Genomic DNA, 22,973 nt, shown 5'->3' with positions numbered 1-22,973 from the left:
ATTTCATTTAAGATCTCTGCAGACCCCTCAATTGAAAAGAAAGGAATGAAATTCGGTCGTCCGAGTCTTTGTGCATATTTGGAAAAGACTCACGGACCGGAAGGTATAGGTCAGACGCTCTATTGTGCCAGAGTTTAATTATGCTGTTACACCGCGTATACTTTTTTCCCTTCACGGGATACGTGCATACAATTCATACTCTACACGCGCTCCAATTGTAATTGATCATTTATTTCGTTACGGATATTGTTAATGGAATATCGTTGAGCGCTTAATTTAACACGCGTTTGCAATTCACGCGCACTAGACATTTTCCAAACCTTGCATATAATTTCTGTATACAAATTAAATTACAGATGCTCGAGAAGTGTCTACCAGTTGGCTGGGATTTCAGTTCGAAGCCGTCGAGTTCAATTTGAATGATTTTACACGCGTAAGTAGACAAACGTCAATGATATTTTATTTTTAACTAAGAAGAGAAACGACGCAGATAGCCAAACGATTATAATTTCTACGAAGAAGTTTAAAATCGATGGTTTCTATTTGGGAGATAAAGAAGAAACGGAAGGTTGGACGAGATTAATGACGACAATGCACATTCGTTCAAACTAATCCATGCCGTCCGATTCGAAATATCGTTGGTGTATTAATTATTTCGTAGAAATCAGTTTTCTTACGTTTAACACTAGAATCACCAACGGTGAACGTATTCCTATTTCTATCACACCGCACACGTATTTTCAAAATTAAATGGGAAAAGGACAAATTAATTTACAAGTACCATTAGTTGTCTATTTCAATAATTGATCACGAATGTTGTAAGCAAATACACGGTTAATAATTAAGTAATTTTAAAAGGAAGTCTGAAACAGTTCAAATTGACCCCCGTTTGGTAATGCTGGTGTTAATGAAGTTTTGAGGTCATCAATGATACCAAACAAAAAGTGGATTATTAACAAAGAAAAGAACAGTGATCTAAGCCAAGTATTCTGCACATTTACGCTCTAACAGATTATATTACTATTATTATAGTAGGATTTTATTATAGTTTCTTATTAGAAAATTAGACAATATTAGAAAAAATATTGTTCAAAATTAAATCAAAGATGGTGCTACAAAATTCAAAAGTAACGATAATGGCGAGAAAAAGAATCTTTTACTATGAAGACTCTAGACTACATGTGTCTTTCACAATGCGAGGAAAATTATTGCGATTTCAATTTTTTGGAGTACATGAATATAATTTTAACGGCAAATTTAGTATACAAAAGTAATAAGAAAACATTCGTATAAACGTTCGTCCTATCCGATCTCGTATTCGAGTTACAGTAGAGCTTCGATAGATTGGACCTCGATTGCACGAGAACCTCGTTCATTGCATTATATTGATAAGTGATAAGGATGGTTACTTAGCAAAGAGAGAAGTTAGAGAGGGATATAACTGGTAATATACTCGAGAGCTAGGAACATTCTTTATAGCTTCTTGCAGTAGTGATCATAGCAAAGATATACTGTGTAAATGGATTTTCTCATTGCATCGATATTGGCTGGAATTATCAACTCCATTTTCCTGCAATTATCGAGGTTCTACCGTACATGTAATCTCCTTTATATAATAATATCCTCATCGCGCTACAACCACTTGCTACTAGTTGGTGCTAATGCATGGGTAGAAATTACTTCCAATAATAGAACCTTTCATCCTTTCCGTGAGAGTAACAGAAGCACATTTTTACAATTATTCCAAAATTATATGCACTAGACGAAGTCTCCTTGGACCCTACAATGATCGAACAAACCAGCCACTAAATCTGTATTAAAACTTATTTGACATATTCGAATATTTACAGTGAACCTTTTTAGTATCTAGTAAAGTATGTTTAGGAAAAGTTTGTCATTATCTCCTGACGAAATATGGATAATCTCGAACATTAGCCTTTCTATCTTTCAAACTATGTTCATTTTTAAGTTGGTCGTGAATTTTTGTCACAAAGTTGCACATTGTTATTAATCTAACGAATTAATATATTTCCTCGACATACATATATTCTATCAGTTTTAATGAAAAAATTATTTACCGGTCGTTTGAATGTTCATTCGTTTAAAATTCCACGAAACATATTTAATAGAAAATCATTCGGAAAGTCGACGATGTGGAATGTTATGTTTGTAAAATCAAAAATAATATTTACTATATCTAATATGAATAGACATTCTTGTAGAAAATCTGGAAGAAACTTATTATTCGAACCTAATACATTATTCTACGCTTATATTACGTGACTTGTCGTAAGCTACGTGTCTAGGTCCCCCGATTAAATTGATCTGCGTTGTTTAATTAGAAATTGGAATTAGTCCAGCTTTGAAATATGGTTCTTAGCTTCCGCCCGGATCCGAGTGCCGGATACTGGGTAATTTACAAGGCGACGTTCGCCTGACAAATACAAATGGGAAAAACTTCGCGGGAAAAAGTTTCGAATTAACACGATCGCTACAGGCAGCTGCGGTAGAAGGACACGTGCAAAGCGATACTATACGCGTGAACATCAATTTTACAAGTTATTTGACTTTTTGCGAATTAAAGAAACCGCTGTATAAAGCATAAAGTATAATATGTTCTATCTTGATGCTTAAACTATTATCAATTGGAAGAGAATTATAAGAAATACATCAATAACCGACAGAGTTTAAATCGTTGTTTAAACGTTTCGACCCTAGAGTTTAAGAACCACTTTGGTACTAAAACATAGTACAATAATAATGTAAATATTATATAACCTGCAATATAGTACTGTTCTGGTATATAATTTCTAGAGGTAGTGAGTACATTTTCATTCCGATATGTCAGAAATAAAAAATTCTTTAAAATATAGTCTAAATGTATTGTATTCTTTACGAAAACATTTTATTATACAGATATAAAGAAAATACATCAAGTTCAAAAATCTCTTTAAGCGAATACTACTTTTAAAAGTAACCGAATTAAGTGTAATTGTGTTTCCGAGAATTTTCTGGAGTAGAAAGTATATCTACCGAAGCATCCACTGTCCTATTGAAGAAATTACGATAAACTAATTAAGTAAAACGAAGGTGAATGAAATAACTTGATGTATCGGTTATAATACTTTGCGGAACATCGGGTTGAAAAAGGTTGGAGAAGCGTTTTTAATATTGACTTTATGACGTCCTTTTCCATGCTAATATCGTTACAATGGCTTTTAAGAACGCAAACGGTACATTTAAAAGCCGGGCCGCAGTACAATTTCCATATCTAATATTTTATGCAAAAAAAGAGAGACTACCAATGTTCGAGAAATTTTCGAAACATTTTTCCAGATTTCCGTTTAGTCTCAATTGGTATTAAACGTCGAAGCATACTTGGTGTACCCTAAATTTTCTAACGCAAACGGGTACACGTGTCGATGATACAAAAATGAACTACAGAGTATTCCAAAAGTCTTTGAGTACTTTAGAGAAATAATGCAAAAACATACATTTCAAAACTACAATTATTATTTCCTACACGTGTTGTTCTATTGTTTATGAACGCGTTAAAAAATCTGTTAAAAATTTTTTTGGACACCGTGTACAGTAAATTATAAGAAAGAAATTCTTTTCGATAGTAGCTGTTGACATTATCTGTAAAAGTTTCTAACAAATCAGTACTTTGCTTTACGAGAAGTACCGAGATGAAGTAATCGTTAAGAAGTTTTACCGGCAGAAGTTTAAGAAGAATTGAACAAAAGCTTGGCACGGTTTAAAGAACTTCGGTTCCGTACTTTTGCTCTTTGCAAACCTGTTTTCGTTTTTTCGAACAGTCCCTTTACTTCTTCCATTGGATGAAATTTCATGCTATATAGTACCACGCGCGATAAAAACTTCGAACGAACGAGATCCAGGATTTATTTTTGATAAATGTAAGTGCCGCGAAGCTTTACGATATGTTCAGGACACACGAAGTGAATAAAATTTCGATAAGTATCGAGTACTCGTATTACTTTATATTTGACGCGAGACCTTATATCGCTAGTCATCCCCCCTTTTTGAATACTATCAGACTGCCTCAACCCGGTGCTATCCAGGCCATCGACGAGTCCCCTTCTAAGTCTCATAACGCACAATGGCCGCCGTCTACAACAACTTTATTACTTCGCAGCTTTAATACCGGAAAAATGGAATTTCAATCCAACACTTGGAACAATCTTTGAAAAATTAAATTCTAGATCTCTCCACGGAACGATATGTTATGCAGCAATCTATTTGCGATAATAGTACGCGTTTAGTTCAATATTTCGAAAAAAGTTTTCCTTATCGTTAGTATTGTTACATTATACTTTTATCGCGTTTCGATTTAACAATGTGGACATCACGGTACGCTAAAAATATAATAAGAGAGCATTTCATCGAGTTGTCTAAGACTTATCGATGCAACTGTTGTGTTTAACACTCGAAATGTTGAAATGTGAACACTTAACGCGCATCGTATGCGAGATCCTGTAGTTGCATTTATCGAGTATAGCCTCCGAACGTCTATAGGCGGTTAACGCACAAGCCGTACCAACCGATTGTAAACCTATCTAAATAGCACAGAAAGGATTAAACGAGGAACATTCGCGAAGTGTACTCCCCCTCCTAGTTTTTGACGAAACTTTCCAGACTTTCAAAGTGATCAGAATTAAGAGACACGTACTTTATTTTAACTGCGATAACTAAAGTTTAAAGGGTGAAACTTTCGAGAGTAGTTTCATGCTCTAATGCTGCTTAAAATCTATCGGAGATACGAGAAAGTTTTTCGAACAAATTCTTTACAGATCTTAATTTGAATTAATAATGACACTAGTACTAAAATAAATTAATTAAAAAAACTCAACAAATCGTTTTTATCGTCTTTGTTCCTTCACACTGTATTGTGTACATATTGACGATTAAAAACATAAAACGATTAATTGGAAAGATTTCCTTTAGACTATAAACATGCGTAACGCGAACGAGTGATTCTTTAACTCTTTTATTAATTTTTTGTTCGCTGATCTATTATATACATAGAATTTGTTAAAAAAAACTATTTTGTATATACAATAGATTTGAAGATTTGAAGATAACGTTAACCCATTCGCATCGTGTTCAAATGATCTTTGCAAGGATATCAAAAGTACGCTCAGACTTTTAAAAAATCGTACAAATTTTGCATTAAAATTTTACATGCAATTTTACAAGCTTATAAACGAGTACAACATTGAAATTTGTGATCGTTATGTGATTTTAAAGGCTCGTAGTGGCATGACGAGCCACAGCTCATCAAATGATTCGAATGGGTTAAGGATGCAATATTCAAAGGTAGTTTCACCTCATAGTGTTGACTTAGTGCAGCTAAAAGAAGAATTTATCTCTTCTTTACTCACTCTAGTAGCCTACGAAGTTTCATCAAAATCAAAGAGGGAAGAAGTACTTTCGTATGTTCTCTGTAAGTACGCGCTCTATGCGTTTCTGACTTCAATATACAGGGTGAATCATTTAAGACTGGGAATTAAAATACTTTCGAAACTGTTAATTGTATAAAAAAAGACTTCGGCTAAAGATTGAATGATTTTGAGGCGGATATTGTCCGACACGATCAAAATTTGTGTAAATGAAAGGTCAAATTTATTCGTTTAACTGTTAAATTATTTATATCGAAAATTTGCAAAGTACTACTCGTGTAACCAATTGTAGCTATCGTACAAAATGATGAAGAGGTTAACCACGAAAAATACCAGGTGTAATTAAAAAAAAGCTGCAATTGTACGAGTATCGCTCTACAAATATTTTAATTAAAATATCTCCCGAAGTAATGTTTTCTTTGCATAGAATCGAACGATGTGTTAACACGGGATACGATACCATTAAAAAAAAAAACAAACTTGAGCGTTGTACGTTCGCTACACGTCCACTTATAAAAATCCGAATCCTATCGAAATCTTTTTCAAAATCTTTTTCGATATAATTAACAATTTCGAAAATATTTTAACTACCGGTCTTAAACGACTAATCTTACACACAGAGTAACGCAAAGACAGATGACAAGAAAGTATTTTTTATCTCGAAATACCTAATAAATACATTTTTCGCGCAAGATATCGTTCTCGAGGAAACGCACAAATATTACCGCTTCTGTTTGCATTTACGAACATTGACATTTGTCACGATTTGCTTATTATCGTGATAAAATCAATACGAGCTACCGATACGTTAAAAAACATGCAATTAAAGTTAATAATTTTTCCGTAACAGGAGCACCGTCTACCTTCCATTTCTCGAATAGGATAACGACGTAATGACAGTGTTCATCGATCGTTCCGGTATTTTCACATTTTTACCTCGTTGGAGCGTAACTGCATCCTTGGACGCAACCATGTCGTACAAGAACGTCTAGTAACTAATACTTGGTCGAATGCTTTCAACTTTCGACCCTTCGATGCTCATTCCTTTTACGCGGTTAATGTTCCCTTACTTGGTGGAGAGCTTTCGTCTCTACGAAAATTTGGCAGTACTCGTTAAATTTCTCCACGAAAGCATACCACGCTACACTTGTTCTAGGAATAAGAAGAAATCGTTGCTCTCGTTTCTAACTATCCACTATTCCACGATTTTTGAGTCTCGTCAACCACGGCGCTTGAGAGGCAATAACTTTCTTTAAATGCATTTGTTACGCCAGAGAATGACATTTCCTTTTGCTTTGAAGAGATTCCGCTTACGAAGCAAGAAAAATGTGTCCCCGTTTCTCGTGCAGAGAAATGTGTCCCCTGGTGTTGTCGTTCCTCTAATGGAGGATCGACAATGGTTTTCTCGAGGCTGTCTCGAGATGTTATACCCCCGTAAGCCAGGATTCTTGCGAACTACGTTTCGCGCTGACACATGCCTCGAGGAGATACGCCCCATTTTCCCTGTCCCCATCCGAATAAACTGGCAAAATTACCAATGGCATCAAAATAATTGATTCGAGAAATTAATTTAATATTCTTGTCGCGACGTATCGTTAATAGATTAAATAATTTCCTCTATTTATAGGCAGCAGGGAATGTAATAAGTTGTTCGATAAGTTTTATCGAACGACAAAACTTATCGAACAACCTAGTATGTTACAATTTATTTACACCGCGTCGTTGTGCATATCTATATTAATAGGTTCTAACAGGAAAATTCATTTGTGCAACTTTGTAACTAAAAATTACAAATTTAATTTTATAACATTGTCGGTTCTGTACACACGACTTTCTATAGTAAATTCATTTTTACGATATTACGATACATTTTTATTTTATAACGCGTTAAGTATGTAAAAGTATCTTTCTCGCAAAAAATTAATAACCATTTTTTCTTACAGTGTACATCAGTGTTATATTCATACCTTGAAGAGTATCTACGTATGTAGGTCGAAAATATTAATATCAAGTACATATGTACTTGGTTCGACTAGAGTCAACAGATGTTGAAATTAGCTTCGTTTTCATAAAGTTTCCGAAAAATAAACGTTGTTGACCTAGTAATCGGCTGTTAATATTTATATCGGCTTATTCAGCCGTTTATAAGGATAGTATGCGGATTACCCGTATAAATACTTCGAAGCTCGAAAATTTAAACGCTGTATCTAACCAAATAAAACCCTTTCGAAGTTTAGTTATGCGATAAAAAAACTCGATCTCGATGAAAGTACCCAACCCTAACCGGGTTTTTCGGTTACCCAGACAACCCTACTAGAGGGTAATCGATCGATCGAATACGTAGACTCTAAAGCTTGATGAATTAGCTCAAACGTGATATTCGTATACATACGTGCTTTTAATTTCTGAAAATATTAAAAATAATTTGTCTCTTTCTTAAATACACGATATTTCTAAATTAAGTGGTTCGAAATCTTTGATAATGTTCCACTTACTGCGTTGATTGAATCGTATCGGTATTAACGAGTACGTCATTAGATTGATTCGCTAATTTTGATTTTCAAATAACACGATGAAACGAACTGTTTAATTTGCTCCCCTGTCCTCGTTCCAAGTTATTCAACCTACTTTTGTCGTAACAGAACGAATTACACGAAAATTGCATATTCATACCTTATCTCGGTACCGACTCGTATAATCTTAATAATTTTATCGAAGGCGTATAAGCTCCTTTTGGTCAGATACATTTACCATCCGAAGACCGAGAGAACTTTATAGATTTCTCTTCTTAAAAGCAATTAAGATTTCATTTAAATAAAGCTGGATGATCGTTCTCAGATTATTAACGAAGTACGAGACTTTCTTCTTATTCTAACCGTACGTAGTCGTGTCATTTGTTTGGTGTCAAGTTTTCTGGTATTATTTTTTTATAATTTCATTTTATTCGTAAATTCAACGATACACTCGCATAATGTAGTAACAGTACTTTTTCAATATGAACAGATTTGTACGAATATTGTACGTATCAAAGTATTATATTACGATAAGATGTTTACAGAATAAGTACTTTGAGAAATTTTCCTTTAGAAGTTATTTCAAAGACAAAATGTACTCGCGTCCATTAGCTCGAAGGGTTTACAAAACGAATTTGAATAAATCGTGTAAACGTAAATAATAGTAATTTCATTCCGTAATGGAAAACAAGCAAACGGTGCGTGAAATCCTTGTTATGTGATTCTGGAACGTTTCGACATCTCCTCGAATAAAACTAAATATAAGAGACAGAATGATTGAATAACGAAATGGTACGGTACGATAGGGGTAGCTTTCGGTGAGCTTGAACGGTCGATTGATTTTGCTTCAATTGTAACAATTTACGGCTAGCTTCACTTCGAAACAATCATCGAGAAATTCTAAATCATCCTTCGTATTCTCTAAATCAATGGATTCTATCTCTTGTTTACATCCCTATAGAATCCTACGCTACACAATTTCGAAATTAAGAAACATCGAAAACAGAGAATAACTTTCCCACTTCCAAAGATGAAAACGATCTGATACGGTCTCCATTTGTAACCTTGTATTTTTCTGAAAGTATAATTTGTCAATTCTTTGCGATCACTTGCTACAATTAATCGTTCACTCGTCGAAGCAAAACAGTCTGGTCGGTATTGAGAGCTTTCTTTTAGAAAGTCTTTCGATCGTTAAATTTCGATTATCTTCTTTAAAAGAAAATGCTCGTGATAAATTGACTCGTTACAATTGACATAGCTGTTTGTTTAACGTACCTCCGATCTTTTAAGTCTCACTTGACTTCGGTGAGACAAGGTGAAAGCTGTTCTCCAGTTTCGGAAATTAACGACCCTCTCGAAATGAACTCAACAATGGTCCCCTGTCATCGTAGGAACCGCGTACCCGAACGAAAAGCGAAGCTATAAGCTTCCTTCCGGTTCCGTGTACGCGCGTATGTTCTCCCTTTGTGTCATTCGAGTCGATTGTCTTACTGGAAACTTTTTCTATCGCGAGTTACCAGGGAACTGTGCTCGAGCACAGTGCACTGGGTTTATATTTACTGCTGGTGTAACCAAATGTAGGTCGAGCTCCGATACGAAAGGGTAGGCTCACCCTACGCGATGCTAGACGGGAGTACTTGCAGATAAAATTTTTATCTTCCATCCTTTATTGTCTATCGTAAACAACGATCGCCTATTCTCTTCGATGAACGATACGGGAGCAGATATGAATCTTTAAAGGCAACTCTGATTGCACCGACTGGTTACGAATTCCATGTTATTTAATTATCCAATAATAAAAATAATGTACCTTTATTAGACAGAGAAATTTGTCGGTCGCGAAAGAAAGTAGTATAAAAGTGAAATAAAATATAGAAAATAATAGAGAGAAAACGACGACAATGTTGTCTATAGGTCGTAATTCAGTAATATCCTGATATTAAATCTCATCTTGGCGAATTTAATTATGAAAGGAATTTTTAACGAGTCGGCACTTTAATTAAAATTTTCTAGTGGATTGTTTAATGGTGTAATTACAAATTAACGCTATATAGATTGGATTAGAAAATGTTTTTTTTTTTCGGCACTTCTGAGAAGCTATAAACTCATATTTTTCTCACAAGTATAATGAAAATTATAGTCTCGTATTTTTTAATACTTATCATTATTATGCAGTATTTCGAATCTCTTTGACGAAGTAGACAGATAAATTTGACTAATTAGTATCTGATTAAAATTTCAAATATATTATTTAATATGTAAATTTAAATAATTTAGTATCAATATAAAACAACATTTTCCATTTCTCTGATAAAATGTAACGAATAAATTGTAATATTGTTACCAATTTAATGTATATAGAGAGTACAGTTTAATTCAAGTTTCGGATAGAGTATCTAATGGTTTTATTTAAGTGAAATATTATATTATAAATAGTACTAGTGATATTTTATGTCGTTCCGATGGGATTTGAGACAAAGCCAATAAAACTCACTACCAATATAATCTGTGTATCTATTACATTTTAATTAAACTCGCGAGTATACCATTTAGTTACTACGATAAAATATGAAATACTGATTATCAATATCTACTATCTGTGTGTAAATTGCGTGTCTTGCAAAATTTGTGTTACGACGAGCTACAGCAAGGAAGGTGTTATATTTAAACACTTTCCACAGACTGCTTAATGGCGTTATCGATCTTTCGATTTTAATTAATCGTTAAAGTAGAAGTAAAATACCTGTAAGTACTTCGATATTATTTTATGAAAAATCGTAAACACGTGCTAAAGGAAAACAGTCGGTGTCGTTAGAAGTTAAATTTTTTCAATAATTTCACATAGTGTAGCTGTTTTCGCAATACTATATGTTAAGTCAACTGTTTCTAGTAGTAATTATTTTGCAAACATTTCAATTCCAATATTTTCAGAAAACTGGATAGGCAGTTAATATTTAATTTCGTACATTCGCTCTTATCTTTTTGTTAAAATTTAGTAGTAAAAATGCATCATTTCCGAAGCACGTTGCAAGACAATTACTCGACCGTAAGTAAATTTTATTTACTTGACGAGTCTACCACGACTCAAAGCACGTTATACATTAAAAGATGAAATATCATTCTTAATATACTTTATCAACAATTATGAGAAGTAAATTACTTTCGCTCAACTCTGAATTACACGAGTCTCTCGTTGAACGGTTAAATAGTTCGAAACGCTCTATATATTGTTATACAATTAAGCATTGTGACAACCTTGTTGTACGTTCTCATCAAAGATGTTTTATTCCTCTCATCGAATGAAATATTGAACAGTTACTTGTTATTGAAATATGTAGATCACCGAGGCGTATAAACTGATTGAATTGTGCTCCATCCTACTTCTCGAATACGCTACTTCTCGTTGCGAATGTTGAAAAATTACATCTCCCACGTTGCCTCCAATTATCTTCCGACAAAGTAGAGTCCCGACAAGTACCGCGCAAAAATTATGTGTCTTTGTAAGTGTAATTCAAGACGTTTGCACGCGCACTTGTGTGTCCAGGCTGAATGAAAACTTTTCAAACGCGGAAGAATACTTGAAAGTGGTAAGACGACCCATTCTTCGTTAAGATGCTTTCGCAATAGCGAATATTTTTTTTCTTTTCTCGAAATGTTCATATCTGGCGGAATAGAGCTAGAAACGATGCGTAAAATGCAGAGGTACAGCGAAATCAATAATAATGTAATCAAAAGTCTTTGATTGTTGAAAGAAATGTTGGAATAGAATTTGTATATAAATAAAACTATTTCTTCGTCTTCGTATTGGTTGCGTGGGGTTTGCACAGCAGTAAACGTATTTTGTAATGTTACGACATTTTGCACGATTAAATAGAAATAGCTCGAGGAGAACCATTCATTTCGGCACATTGAATTCTGTATTTTGTATATTGTAACATGGAAGTAACCGTTCTAAATAAATATTCAAAGCAGTATTCACTGCAGCAAGAAATTCCTTCGCGACTGTGTATTTCATCAAGTTCCGTTTAATCAGACCTAACTTGGATCTAATCCAGACTCCACCCGCACCACGGCTCGATGAAACTTCATTCTGTTCTATCTTCTTTGACGAAATTCAATTCGATCCGATCAGTTTAATTTAACCGACTTCTGCATCGTCGAAGTAAAAACTGCCAGAAAAATTACTTTCACCTGATCCTTTCGCTGTCTCCTCTTAGCATTTGATCTTTTTAAAGACAGAGACACATAGATGCGGATTTAGTTTTTAATACTATGTCGACCGCGCAGTTTCCACGAACTGCTCTCAATAACGTGATTTAATCTGCGTCTCTCCTAGGACCATTGAAGTACAAAGTTTCTTGAAATTTAATATCACATTTAACATCCGACGAGTATGCAAATATCGAGTAATATTTCATTCGGTATGATCACGGTTACGACAAATACGATTATTTTATGGTTAATTTTATCAATGTTAGTCAAAATTATTTTCATCGAAAAAAATAATTTATACGTATGTTTCGCTAAATGAAGGAAGAAAATTCTCGAATTGTCCTCAATCGAGATTCAAGAGAAACTATCCGCATAAATCCGCACATTAATAACACACGTGAGCTTAAATATGTGTATTCTCCGAAAATAAACTTTCGTTTAGCGCCTGTTAATTTTATCTTTAGTTTTACGTTTAGCGTGAAAGTCGCTCGTTGTGTATACTTGAAGTTAAATTTTGTAACAATATTTTTAACTGCATTCATTTCAAAATATATTTTATATATACAAAATACGCGTAAAATACGCATGTACGAGTATATTTTAATACGGTACAAACAAGTAGATCTTTCCCGACGAGTTGACATTGTATCGACTAATGTATTTTAAATACCGTGGCGTGGAAATAACTTTTAAAATTGGGACTGAATATTCAGACTTGAATCTCAGCGGTGGGAATACAAAAACAATGAAAGAAATTCGTACAAACGTGTATCCAATTCGACCTCCTTTCCAAATTGCCGCCATTTTTAGGCTTCGATCATAGGTAATTTAGGTAAACGCGCATCTGTTTAGCTTTATAAGAATTACTCGAAGTGAAACATTTCAGTCGTTGCATACATTTCAGTAGGATCACTTCTTCGGCTCGGTTGAAAATTAAGAATATTACCGGAGTAGAAAAATAGTCAGAAGTTGGTTCAACTAGGACACGTGTTTACACGAACTATTTTCATCGTCTTTGCGATCCACCGTTGAAATGGGTCCCACGGTGTTACGAGATACACACTGTGTACACTGTGTCTGAATTTTTGTTTACTTCGTACAAAATAATTCGTCCCCGAGGAGAGACTGTACCTCCGTTAACTCCTTTCTCCTTCCGACCCGTAATAAAACCGACCCCATAATTCAGCATATTTCTCTTTCGTTCTACGGTTAGAAGAAAGGTTCCCCGACGCGTCTTAACGTCAAGACAGAGAATGACAGAGAAAGAGAGAGAGAGAGAGAGAGAGAGAGAGAGAGAGAGAGAGAGAGAGAGAGAGAGAGAGAGAGAGAGAGAGAGATCTTTATCACTGTGTCGTTTCCACGTCATCGACACGCGATCGTTTGAAACGATCGGGGCCTCCGAGAGGTTGGTCGGCTCGTGGAAGAGAAAAAGGCGAAAATGACAAAGGAAAGCGGGGTTTTCTCGGCGTCGATGGACACCTCACACCCCTTTCTGATGGGTTTCGCGATCGCGATGCGCGGGACGCAGAATCGTTTCCTCCTCGACCGATCAATAAACCATCCTCATCCCCGTTTACGGAACGCAAACGCAAAGTACACGGCGTCGGGTAGTGCAGCGCGTCCAACGAGGTCACACATGTGCACGTGCACCGATGCGTGAGCTTGTGTGGGACGCTAGGCGCCACGGCGGTACCGTTGGTCGAGAGAGAAGAAGGAAATTAACGGCCAAGTCCCCCTAGGATGACCTTAATTCACATGCGGAACGACGACGGATCCAGGGGTATTTCGACGAATCGTTGCTCGCAGCCGGTCGTTCGCCAAGCCCGCGCTTATTCCTGCACTTCTTTTCTATCTTACGACCGACAGTAGCTATTATGGTCGTTTAACCGAGAGGAGTAGGAAATCGTATCAGAAATTATATTTTTCTTACGAGGACACTGCGTGCGTCTTGGAGGCCGAAAAATCTCGTATCCAATCTCGTATCAATTAAACAAGTTGCATCGTCGATCGCTCTTGAACTCACGATCGTGTTTCACTGTTTTTCACTCGACTGTCCCCAACTACCGGTCTTTCTTCTTTTCGCGGTCTTCTTACCGGAGGATCTTGCGTCAAGGTTCATAATAGCGTAAAAATCAAGAGTCCCGTGAAGGTTATCGCCGGGATTATCCTCGATCGTAACGTTTTAATTGGTTCTGTTTCGTTCTAGAAAGTTGTATGTGTAACTGTACAAACACGTCCCCTGTCTCTTAACAGGAAGGTAAACTCGCGTAGCGTGTAGGTAGGAGTTGCGTCTGGCGTGATTCACAGTCGAAAGCCTTCAAGTAAGTGGCCTTGAGCGGTCAATTGAGTTCGGATCCGAATATACGGGGAGAGATGAGAAGCACGGTGTAAGATCACGTATCACCCAGTTCGAGCACTATCGACGCTTTTTTTTTCGACGAAAGAATTCAATATATATATATATATATAGAATTCCTTTGGTCTAGGTCTAGATTATACGACCGTTCTATGATGGAACTCACCCATCGCAAACACTCGTATCGCTCGCATCTGGATAAGTCCGAAGGTCTACCAAACCTACCGAGGCTAAAACGGACAGTTTACGTGGTCCATGCCGACCAACATAAAAAGACGATGTTGCGAGACCTCGTAAATCCGTAGACGATGCCTATAGCAATCTTTTCAGGAAGGTTGCGCCATAAGTAAAGACGCTAACGCGAAAAATGGCACGTTACGTGAACCGTGATGAACTGCGTTTCAATGAACTTTATCGTGGACACTCGACCTCGCTATCGGTCCGATTTAAACGATTATATTTAGTTTATACCGTGTTCTACTCAACTGATAAGATGGCTGGTCCATTATAAGAGTGTATATTGGAAGGTGCGAAGAAGTTTAATATCAACTCGAAAGATGTGTCTACAAATGGTTTGAAAAACTTCGTCACGGTGGAAATAAGTTATCATATGTCTGCTATTGAGGATAATCAGCGAAATTTTTTCTAAATTATTGAATATACTTCTCGAATGTAACCGATAGCGTGTCTAACTTACCGAAATCTTACTTCTCGTTTATGGCAAACGATCAATTTCTTCCAAGAAAGTTTCGTCAGTGCGTTAGAAAGACATACGTCAACTACCTTCTGTCTTTTATTTACGCAAACTCTTAAAAGTAGAACGGTGACCAATCGGAAAAGCAATTTTCATGGTCCAATTTAAGTTTGTGACTAATTTTCCATATAATTCCAGTTCTAGTTTCCATCAATAAAGTCGCAACGTTTCTGGTACAATTTTCGAAAAAGCGGTTATTGCTATTGAAAAAAGATCGAAACTAGAAATCTAGACGGATTGAGCAGCGACACGATATTAATATCCTAAATTCATCGACAGAAGTTTCATTGTGTATATTTTCTTGTTCTTGTTCTTAATCGACACGAACCAACAGTGATCATTAATTAACCGAGACACTATAATTTAACAAAATTTATGGTTTAACTTCGGTGATCAGACAGGGACTTGGTGTTCTCTGAGCTGTACAACTACTGAAATATTCATCAGTCGCGGAAAATTAAGTTAACGTTTGACCCACAGTATGTTCTCACTGCCACGCAACAGACCGAGACATGATGAAATAACCAAACATTGGCCCCAGGGAATCAATAAAAAAGACCTTTAAACCGGATAGATTTCCTTTTCGTGCAATTTTAAAAGCATAAAATAAATGTGTAGAGTGTACTTAAAAATTCACATGTCTACATATCAGGGATAGTCAATTTGTCAAATTTTCTTTTATGTACTAATCTGTTAAATCACAGAGTGAAACCGAAGAGAAAAACCTAAAGACCCCCAATGTTCTTAGAACTAGACACCAGCAGACATAAGGAGTTCGTGGATAGTCATTGAGTTTCCAAGTCGAACAGTCATTGGTCATATACTGCTTTTTGAAAAGATAACGTTAAGGTATTTGGCATATTGAACCACACGAGTGTGTAGCGATTGCAATAAAGTTTTGGAAATTTTTCCTGAAAGGAGTCAAATGGAGACACCTTTAACTTGTACAACCTTTAACAATCTATTTAACGTTTTAAACGTAATTTTCATACGAGTATAACAGCACGACCTATATTTTCCACCAGATGGTTATTTATCCAATGTTTTTCCCCCAAGTTGTCGATCGTCTATCGACATCTATATACAGGGTGGTTCACTAGAAACACAGATCACTCGAATATTTTCTCTGTTTTAAGTAATAGAAAAAAATATAAAATATAAAATTGACTTTATTTGTTCTCGATCCTTGATAGGAATTTTTTTTAATAAATTGGCATTTTATACGGTTGTACGAATAAATAAGTCTTTGCTTTTACAACCATGAAAATTAATTACTCTACATACACACATACACACATATACACACCTTTACCGACCACCACTAATAGATCCAAAAAGGAAATCTTATCTTTATTCTCTTTCCTTTTCTATCGCTTTTTCACCTTCTCATCTTTCAGCCTCGTACGATTATTTGACATTCGACTACTCCCGGTAAAAGCTTTCCAAAAATGTGGAGCAACCGCTTCGCGCTCGTTTAGTCCAATATATGTTGCACGACTAACATTGTCCTATGTACTCTAAAGAGAATCTAAGCTCTTCTCAGACGGACTCAGCGCGCCAATTGAACATCCTTTGGTAGGATGAAAACTCTCTTAGCATGAATGTTACAATGATTCGTACTCCTGTAAAAGACCAACAAGATGAACTTCAATAGCCACCTCGGTAATAATTTTAAACAAAACATTAAATTGAACGACTTTGAAAAAGAACGTAAATTATGAATTAATCGCTAAAGAATATTAAAATAACAGAGACTGTTAGATTCTTCTGACAGATCGAAATATTGACAGGTTGCGCATCCTTGGGTCCTCCAAGGGAATCTAACAATCTCTATTATTTTAATATTCTTTAGCGATTAATTTGTACTTTACGTCCTTTCTGATACAACGAAAAGTATAACGTTCAAACCTCTAGTTGGATGTACTAATTGACTCACGACTTGTCGAAAATGTATTTCTTCGAAATATTTGACAATATTTCAGTGTTTCCTGTCATAATTTAGCGCATATATCAACTTCGCAACGGTATTTCAGTTTTGCTTTTATAGATCGTTTTTCGAGTAACTTCAACATTTTGCTAAATTAAATGCCTCGACATACTTCGATACAACTCGGTGGACGTAATCAATCGTTTATGAAAGGTACGGTGACAGACTCAATTTATGAAGCGATGATTGAACGACTTATTCGTCAGTCTTTGGCGATACCAGTGTCTGTAATCGTCTACTTTTTTCACTTTTCATTATTTCCATACTCGTTTGATGTTTCTTTATAACTTTCGTTAATATTCTCGTTCATCCGCTTGCCACTCTCCACTGTTTTAGGGTATTTTTCCATCCTTTTTCGCTTCTCCTCTCCTGTTAATCTCACGTTATTTCTGTACCTTTCATAGGAAATACGCCATTGCATCGATTTATCGACACCAACAAAGTGTAATAAGGTTATTCGCTTTTAATCGATTTCCATGCTTCATTCTACGAGGCAAAGAAACGTAAATTGGAAAAACAAGAATTACGGGTAAAGGTGAGTTTTCAGCGTTATTGGAAGCTCCATCATTTGCACAAAAAAACAAATAAACTTCTGAATACACTTTTTACTCGGTTCCTGGTATATAATATAACAACGATCGACTGGTAAATAATTAGCTTCTTATATCTCGGAGGTAGTAGACACGAAAAGAAAATGTTATCGTTAACGTAACACATTATACTGAGCAGTTTTGAAATTACAGTTTAACCGTTACAAGATTAACAAACAGGAACTGAAATTTTTTGTTTGCGAATAATTTTGATAAAAGCATTTTATTAAAAAAGTGTATAACATCGACTTTCTACCTACGTGTTGTGGTCCGTTAGAAACGTTACAAATTTTCAGAGCATCAGAAATGTTATCACTCGAAAAGACAGTACAAGTACTTTCACAGTGACGATAAGAATATTTCGAGATATTTCCATAACTGACATTCAAGAAATCGATAGAGAATAACTATTCTTGAAATTTAATACGAAGTGAACTGATTCCAGTATCAAATTAATTCATTCGATCATGAATTTAGTAGAATATAGATAATTGTAGGAAAACAAGGCTGCATATTCATGTAACTATCGAAGTTTGCCCAATGACCAATCCAATAAGGAGCTCTACACAATATATATATATATATATATATATATATATATATATATATATATATATATATATACACATATATATAAATATATATGTATATATGTACTATACTAGTACTATATGTACTATACTATACCAATATATCCTATGTACGTTACTACAACCTGTTACTTGTACTGCCAACTTCACTCGTCGGTGAACGACCATCCTTTCCACTTGTCAACACAATCCAAAGAATCAAGTTCTCTTGTAATTATCGAGGTTGTATTAACGAGGTGACATTGTACTGTTATTATTTACTTCTAACGGAAAAAAATACCATGACGGTATTTGTAACTCTAAACTGGACTTTCGTATTAAACTTTGTCGTAAATAGAAGCGTAATCCATATTACCACTTTTAAAATTGATTTAATGCGATTTGTTCTGTACGTATCATAGACAGAACGTTCTATGTTCTGTACAGAACATTCAATATAACTCGTGCATCGTCGTTTCGACCTTAATTTTAGGTCCTCGTCGGGAAACCATAATAAATACTACATTTAAAAAAATATGTAATTGGATCATTATATGGTAAAATTAAACACGAGTAGGTATATATAAAATAAGTTCATATTTATAATTTATAAATTTTGACCTTATTTAATATAGGTGTACTTATATTTAATTTACATAATTTATGCTTGAAGTCGTACTCTTAATGTTTAACTATTTACTTCGGGTACACTGTATACCTATATGAATGATATTGAATTTGCAAGTTGTGCAACAGTATTACGATAGTCGTACAAATTACAAATGAATTTCAATGATCAAGCATTCGCGTGAACCGAATATCAATGCTCTAAAAGTTTGATGAGACATTATCACCGGTTTCGTGATCTGGATCAGTGAAATCTATTCGTACAAAGTCGATATCCAACTAATATAAATCCTGGATTTATTGGTATTCGATTCCTGAGTATTCAGTATTCAACTCACACGAATCTGTGATTATTGGAACGAATTCATATAACTCACCGGTTGTCGATATTCAAATCGGATGAAATCGGAATTGTTGGTATTCAATTCCCGCCAATCTCTGATCGTTCGTATTCGACTAACGCGAATCTGAATTTGCATAAACCCCTGGAGTCATCGATATTCGACTTGCGTGAACTAGGTAACTTGTGTGTATCCAAAGTTTCAAGTATTCTATTGGCGTAAACTTAGAAAACGAACAAATTGACGAGCAACGCGTTAGAAAAATAATTGACATAAAAATAATGACGCATGCACGATAAAAGCTTTCCCATCCAATGCAATGTTACGTAATAACTATCGATGTGATAAATATTATTCAATCTCTTGTTCTTAAATTTCCGGTGTGGAGATTGAAAACATGATACAATATTTTCCTTATTATTTTGTTAGATTATACGAAATTTTGCAGCATACTATCTATACCTGGAAGTATTTATTCATAGGAATAACTTCTTTCGATAAGGAAGACCAACGAAACACTTGAAAAATCAAGATTAACCCAACAAGTTCGAGATTTTATATTAAATTTTACGTTTACGTATCTTCGAAAAAATAAAATAATCGTATGTCGGAGCATAATTGTTTCAAAACGTTTGTACATCTTTTTGTCAATAGACGTATTCTTTTGCATAATTCCGTTGACACGATTGTTTCGTATTGTAATAATTGGTGTCGGTGTAACTGAAAAATAGAGTTCAATATATTTTTGATTGTAGTAAAATATCCGCCGGCTAGTAACAAATTGTGAATTTTCTCTCGAGCCAAAATGAATTTGACACGCCTGATTTGAAAGCATCGAACTTGTACATAGTTTTACAGAGTATATATCAAGTAATCAATCTCTCGAAATTGTAATAGATTGTTTGATAAGTTTTGTCGTTTGAAACTTATTGAACGGTACCGTTCAATGTAGTACTGTTCGATAAGTTTTATCGAACAACCTAGTATAATGTATCGTCAATCGGGATACGAGAAATACATCGTGTTCGAAAAAAGGATGAAAAATGATAATGGAACACGGTTCGCCCGGCTGAAAGAATTTATCGAAGACTTTCGACATATTGTGCAACTTGTCGGGTCGTGAGATTATATAGAAAGTTATTTAAGTGCGAACGATAATTCTAGTGAAAAGGATCGGCACAATCGTGTACGAAAGAAGAAAAGAGTTTTTTATCGATATTACCTTTCGTGTAAATTAACAGAACAAATTAACACAACAATTTATACTATGCATACTATAGTACATATTATTGAAAACGAAATAAAAGAAGCTTTTCGAACGTGACTCCTTGAACTATCAATGCAATGTTATTCGAAGAACGGTATGAAAGACAATAAATTTCATTCGTTCGGCGATAAAATTTTCTTCGTATCCGTGTGCCAATTCGACTACGTTGTATACAGGGTGTCTCGTGAAGTAACCCATGAACTTTCCTAACGTATTTGCAACTCAGTTCAAACCAAAAATGTCTCATAAACTACGAATCTATTCCCATCTGTTATAGTTACGTGAAAAACAAAATACTACCCGTAGATTAAAAGGACGATATTTTTATTTCGTGTCACATTTTATATCCCACTGTTTCGATGTTACGCGAGATCTAAAAATATTCTTCAAATCTTCTCACCTGTGTACAATCCTATTCGTTGTAACAATGAACGTCGTACGATCAGAGATTTTTATGCATACTTGCTGATAGCCAATCACGGTAGCTTAGTAAAATTGTATACAAATACGATAACGATGCACTTTGCGTTTGAAAGCGGATCGTTTACAAAGAATATAAGTATCCCGCTCAAGACGTAGAAATAAACCGGGCATAACGGGCGATCTACTTTCTTCGTTAATAGCTGACACACGATGCCATAGTTAATATCGAGACTAAGCAACGATTATCTCGATAATGATGATAGTACATGGAAATACATAGATCCGCACTGTACATGATCGTTTCGGTTCAGAATCCCTGCCAAACATACTGGAAAAGTTTGTCGATTACCTTTCGAGACACCCTGTATGTTGACTCTTGTTCGACGAGTCTAAAACTTTTGTGATTAAAAAACTTTCTGCCGAAAAAATTGTAAATCGCAGCACAAACGGAACAGGCACGCGCAGAGAAAATATTAACGGGCAAGATGGAGAAAGACGTTGGAAAATGGACGAATACTCTTAGCACGCATAGAATAACTTTCGTTTACATGATAGCTTATGCGTTACCTTATGTCTAATGTAACATTGCTGCGCTTGAAATTATACATCGATAATATTCAAACATGCCGTATTTTTGTACAGATATTTTAAATAAATTATTAACAACCTTGGATGACGTTGTAGGCCGATCTATTCGTTTTACAAGCCTCTATTAAAAGGCCGGTAAAAAGTATATCGTTCCATTTAAAAAGAGATCAATGAGTTTAAAATTTCCTCGGAGTTTCCAGCTCGAACCAAAAAGACGTTACCGGATTACGTTTCTCGTGAACTCGACTAACTTCTGCCTGAAACATTGTTTTCTATTATTAAAAATAAACGAGTTATCCATGTAACGTGTCTGAAGTGCTCCATTTTCTATATTGTAATAATATTTACTGTCAATACTCGGTGTATACTGATTCGATCGCATGATAAGTATATCAAAAAACAAACTCACAACGAAGCAACCTTGTATTAAACCATCGAGAAATTTCCGATTCCTATAATTTCAACAATTGTTCGAAATTCAGTTTAGTAATTATAGTCTAGTGAAATTAGGGTTAGGTTTTTATAGCAGTGAATTGATCGTTAAACCTCGCCCATTAGACTGCTATTTTCACGACAGTATTTTCTACTTTTCTTACTTCGCGTGTTACTTTTTATGCGATGTACGGTAGTCGGTATCGTAATGTCGTGTCCTTATTTTTAATCTTATTGATATAATTTAAAAACGCTTTTAATGTTTTCGGTACCTAGAATTTCAAGTAAACGCGAAGAAGAAAGAGATTTTTTAAACGTCTAAGAGGTTCCCTTAAGGCATTTTCACCCGATGCAAAAACCAACGACAACGGCAAGCACGTTTAATTCTGAAACGCGTGACGCTATTGTAGTGGGGCACAGCGGATATGGATAAATGGAAAGCAATAGAGCGATCGATTTGTCGAGCGGAATTCGCGCGCCTCGGCCTGTACCTGAATTTTCCGGCCGAATAGAGTTTGTCGCTCACTCCTCGTTTTTTCCATCAGCGCCAGCAAATCTCGCTTGCCCGGATATCGCTTGGCTTTTTCGTATGCAATTTTCAATGGATGCAACGATAACCGCTAAATAATGCTGCCATAACTCCGTTTCTCTGTTTCCAATTCTCATTGTTTTATTTTCCAACTCGAGAGATACTTTACTATCGAAAAGATGTACATACAAGTTAAGATTTCGTATGCCTCCAGTTCACTGAACTAAATTATACATACGTGGAAAATATATATACATACGTGGACTGGGTCGAGATAAGGTGTCATAGATACGCGGGTCTTAAATGATACGAGGCCCCCGGCTCGCTAAATTTTTGAAAATAAAATATATAATTTAGAATACTCG

At 35.3% G+C, this 22,973-nt stretch overlaps 1 protein-coding gene across 3 annotated transcripts in view; it reads right to left on the bottom strand.

Annotated features, from left to right (window-relative positions):
- The window catches only part of LOC143148638 (uncharacterized), an 87,815-nt gene that overhangs the window by 30,964 nt on the left and 33,878 nt on the right, over positions 1-22,973 (bottom strand). The window lies entirely within an intron of this gene.

Source organism: Ptiloglossa arizonensis, chromosome 6 (genome assembly GCF_051014685.1).
Source record: "Ptiloglossa arizonensis isolate GNS036 chromosome 6, iyPtiAriz1_principal, whole genome shotgun sequence".
Classification (NCBI taxonomy): domain Eukaryota; kingdom Metazoa; phylum Arthropoda; class Insecta; order Hymenoptera; family Colletidae; genus Ptiloglossa; species Ptiloglossa arizonensis.
This window is presented reverse-complemented; position numbering and strand designations above follow the sequence as displayed.